This window comes from Rhinopithecus bieti, unplaced genomic scaffold (genome assembly GCF_001698545.2).
Source record: "Rhinopithecus bieti isolate Rb0 unplaced genomic scaffold, ASM169854v2 scaffold_72114, whole genome shotgun sequence".
Classification (NCBI taxonomy): domain Eukaryota; kingdom Metazoa; phylum Chordata; class Mammalia; order Primates; family Cercopithecidae; genus Rhinopithecus; species Rhinopithecus bieti.
Genome location: NW_016826706.1, coordinates 31,962 through 36,787, shown reverse-complemented (window position 1 = coordinate 36,787; position 4,826 = coordinate 31,962). Strand labels below are relative to the sequence as shown.

Below are 4,826 nucleotides of genomic sequence, written 5' to 3'. Positions count from 1 at the left end.
TCAAATGGTATTTCTAGTTCTAGATCCTTGAGGAATCGCCACACTGTCTTCCACAATGGTTGAACTAGTTTACAGTCCCATCAACAGTGTAAAAGTGTTCCTATTTCTCCACATCGTCTCCAGCACCTGTTGTTTCCTGACTTTTTAATGATCACCATTCTAACTGGTGTGACATGGTATCTCATTGTGGTTTTGATTTGCATTTCTCTGATGGCCTGTGATGATGAGCATTTTTTCATGTGTCTGTTGGCTACATAAATGTCTTCTTTTGAGAAGTGTCTGTTCATATCCTTTGCCCATTTTTCGATGGGGTTGTTTGATTTTTTCTTATAAATTTGTTTAAGTTCTTTGTAGATTCTGGATATTAGCCCTTTGTCAGATGGGTTGTAAAAAGTTTCTCCCATTCTGTGGTTTGCCTGTTCACTCTGGTGGTAGTTTCTTTTGCTGTGCAGAAGCTCTTAAGTTTAATTAGATCCCATTTATCAATTTTGGCTTTTGTTGCCATTGCTTTTGGTGTTTTAGTCATGAAGTCTTTGCCCATGCCTATGTCCTGAATGGTATTGCCTAGATGTTCTTCTAGGGTGTTTATGGTTTTAGATCTAACATTTATCTAACATTTAAGTCTTTAATTCATCTTGAATTAATTTTTGTGTAAGGTGTAAGGAAGGGATCCAGTTTCAGCTTTCTACATATGGCTAGCCAGTTTTCCCAGCACCATTTATTAAATAGGGAATCCTTTCCCCATTTCTTGTTTTTGTCAGGTTTGTTAAAGATCAGATGGTTGTAGATGTGTGGTGTTATTTCTGAGGGCTCTATTCTGTTCCATTCGTCTATATATCTGTTTTGGTACCAGTACCATGCTGTTTTGGTTACTGTAGCCTTGTAGTATAGTTTGAAGTCACGTAGCGTGATGCCTCCAGCTTTATTCTTTTGGCTTAGGATTGTCTTGGCAATGCAGGCTCTTTTTTGCCACTTGCCCAGTGTAATTTATAGATTCAATGCCATCCCCATTAAGCTACCAATGACTTTCTTCACAGAATTGGAAAAAACTACTTTAAAGTTCATATGGAGCCTTTGACTTCTTTATCAAGTGTATGCATTTTTTTTTTCATTATTAAAAAAAATTACTGCCTTGTCTCTTGTCATCACCATTTCGGTTTCTACCAAGAGGGCCTGTTCAGGCTCCTGATTATTCTCTTTGATGGGAAGGAATGCCAGACAGGACTCAAGGGTCCTGCTTTCTCTGTCCTAGTTTAACTCCACACCATCAAGACCTTTAAGTGACTTCATTTTCAGAATGTGGTTAAAGGTCCTTTGTTGCCCTTATTTTTCATTATTTTCATGTTTTTTTCACCCTAATCTAGCCTCATGTGGGCACTAGCCTCCAAACTACAGGTCCATTTCAGCCTGTTGGCTGGCTGTCCTTCCATCCTCTGCTTGGACCTTTGATAAACTTTAATTGACATTTTAGAAGACCTTCCTTCTTCCTTGATGTCAGCTGTGTTCATAGGTCAGAATTGTAGTTGAGTCCAAGCTTGTACAACTCACTGCACAACAGACAATAAGGAAAGGTGTTGGGACAAGGAAGGCAACTTTATTTCAAGGAGCTAGCAAATCAAGAATATGGTGGACTAATATCCTAAAAACTGTCCTAAAAGGCATTAATCTCAAGTTCCTTTTATATTGGGGAAGGGGAAACAAGGAGAAGAGGTGAGTTCAGGAGGTGACTGATGACCACAGACATCTGGACATCAGCAGGGATCTGAGAAGGTAGCAAAACTGTCATGGTCAACTGTCAGGTGACATAAACCAGGCCACCTTATTCCTATACATCTTTAACATAGCATTGTTACTTGTGTGCATGCTTTATTTCATCAAGTCTGCCTCAAGAGAGTCATTGGTTCTAAAGTTAAACTATAATCTAAATTCTTTCCATGATTAGCTTGACCTACATGTAGAAATGAGCAAAGGCAGTTAGCTTGTGAGGTTAGAAGCAAGATGGAGTCAGCTATGTTAGATTTATCACATTGTTACAGAATACAGCGTGGGATGAGGGATCACATCCACTTTTGCTCAAAGTGTTCATCTCTGCCTTCCTGAAGTCCAGGGTATCTTTTTTTCAGCACAAGTCCTTTGGACCCCAGGGTGCTAGGGAGTCACAGTGAGGAATCAGGAAGCCAGCCCTCAAAGGGTTAAAGTTTGCCAGGAGCAGTATGTATGCTTATAATGCAGATTATTTAAACCATCATTGTGTTCAAAGTAATGCTCTAATACACCCTTGACTTTTTTGCACACATTTAAGTCTCTTATGAGGTAGACAGGCAAGGAAAATGAATTATCTTGCCTGTTTCCCCCTATCTCACTCCTAATATGATTGTAATACTTTGGAGATAGCATTTAAAATAAAAAAGTGTTCCAATTCTGATTCTTGAAATACCTTGGGGCACAAAAGGTGGGTAATTGGTAAGAACATGATTGTTCTTTTTTTAATCGAGAATTATAAAATAGTCATTAAAAGCTCTCTGGTCGGGCGCAGTGTCTCACGCCTGTAATCCCAGCACTTTGGGAGGCCGAGGCGGATGGATCACGAGGTCAGGAGTTCAAGACCTGCCTGGTCAACACGGTGAAACCCCGTCTCTACTAAAAATACAAAAGTTAGCTAGGCATGGTGGCATGGACCTGTAGTCCCAGATACTTGGGAGGCCGAGGCAGAAGAATCGTTTGAACCCAGGAGGCAGAGGTTGAAGTGAGCCAAGATGGCATCACTGCACTCCAGCCTGGGTGACAGAGCGAGACTCTGTCAAAAAAAAAAACAACCAAAAAACAAAAAACAAAGAAAAAGCTGTCTGAACTTGAAAGAATTGTGTGTGCATGTGCACATGTGAGGAAACAGAATGAGGAGGGAAAATCTATATTTCATGAGGAGCCAATATAGGGTGTGGTATAGGAATGTGGAAGGGAGTTCAGGGTCCCTTCCCCCACTAGTGTTGTAACCAAGTCCAAACTCTTTCTTTCTATTTGCCACATGGAATAACCAGTAAGTTGAGACAAGGAGTTGGAGCAAGGAAGGCAATCTTATTTTGGGGAGCCCGCAAACCAAGAAGATGATGGAGTAGGGTCATAAAGTACCATCTTAGTAGTAGAAATTTCAGACTCTCATGTTAAGGATGGGGGAAAAGGAGGGAGTTGGGATTGAGAGGTGATTGAAGACAGTGAGGATTTGAGGAGGTTGGGAACATCTTTTTTGTTGGTCAGGTCACAACGTTTCTGTAAATCTTTGACAAAATGTGAATGTTTACGTACTTCCCGTTTAATCACAGAGTACGTTTCAAAACTATATCATTGCTGTTTTGCATTTTATCTCAGTACTCTAAAATTACCCTAGACTATGTGCAGGAGTCTTAAACAAAAATGGAGTTCATTATGTTCTTTTGCCATTTCACTGTTACGATTCCCCGCTGTCAAAGGCTCATCCCACAATCTTGTGGTATTAGGGACAATGAGACATCATCTCAACTGGCTACTTCTTGGTGTACAGGGTCAATGTGGGGCAACTGTGAAGTGAAACTGTTTGACCTGGCAGTGAGCTAATATCCACATCCTTTTTCCTTCCAGGTCTTCAGGAGGACACTATCTACCTATTGAACAGGATGCAGGGCTACATCTGTAGGGTGAATGGTCCTGCTAGAAGCGAACTCATGAACAGAAGTTAGTATAATGCCTAAAGTCTTAAGAGATTTAGCAATTGTCAAATATATTAAAGCATCAGTTGGTTCTTACATGGGGAAAGAAACTTGGAATGGCCCACCGTATAATATTTCAAAGGGAATCAATTTGAGCCTACTTCAGGGAGCCACCCTGATCCACAACAGGGCAACTGGCAACACCTCATCCGGAGTTTCTTGACATATTTTGGCAATGCTTCTTTTAGAGTATGGTTCATCTTTTCAGTTTTTCCATTTATTGTGATCTCTAAGATGACAATCTAAAGGTTGCAGGAGGGGGTGAGTCACAGCTTTCCCTGATATGGCTGTAACCGGTTGTCTGAATTGGAGATAGACAGATGTTAACTATAGAATTTATGGCCCACTTATCAATAAGAACGTTAATAAGTTTTTTCCCCACTGTCTGTTGTACCCAGGGCTCCTGTGGGAATATGACGACAGATTGGCCAAACATACATATTTAACAGGTTGCAGGAGGAGCTATGAATATTCATGGAGGTGGTCTTGTCATATGCATATTTAACAAACACACATGTAACATATGACCCCCATTTACGTTGGGGTGAAGACTTAATGCTTACTTGGCATGGCATTAGGTCTTGTTTGTAATTTGGTGTCTTACTGCCAACAGAGTCTGTTCTGTCAGTCTTATCATTAGTAGTGGTCAGTTGTGTCTAAACCATAAAAGGGAGGAGGTATAACAACATGTATCTGACCTCCTGTCATGTCTAGGAAATAAGTTACACAAGGAGCTAAAGATGGTGATACTGGAGTTCATGACCTTTATGGGTTGTACAAAGATTCTACAACCAGCCAGGCGTGGTGGCTCACACCTGTAATCCCAGCACTTTGGGAGGTTTAGGCGGGCCGGTTACTTGAGGTCAGGAGTTTGAGACCAGACTGGCCAACATGGTAAAACCCTGTCTCTACTAAAAATACAAAAATTAGCCAGGCATGGTGGTGCACACCTATAATCCCAGCTACTTGGGAGGCTGAGGCACAAGAATCACTTGAATCCAGGAGTCTGAGGTTGCAGTGAGCTGAGATTGCGCCATTATATTCCAGCCTGGGCGACAGAGTGGGACTCCGTCTCAAAAAAAA

At 41.1% G+C, this 4,826-nt stretch overlaps 1 long non-coding RNA gene across 1 annotated transcript in view; it reads left to right on the top strand.

Moving 5' to 3' along the window:
- The window catches only part of LOC108523046 (uncharacterized), a 63,553-nt gene that overhangs the window by 54,165 nt on the left and 4,562 nt on the right, over positions 1-4,826 (top strand). The window contains exon 3 of the long non-coding RNA XR_001883680.1: positions 3,616-3,708. This is a non-coding gene — a long non-coding RNA (uncharacterized LOC108523046). The remainder of the gene's footprint in view (positions 1-3,615; positions 3,709-4,826) is intronic.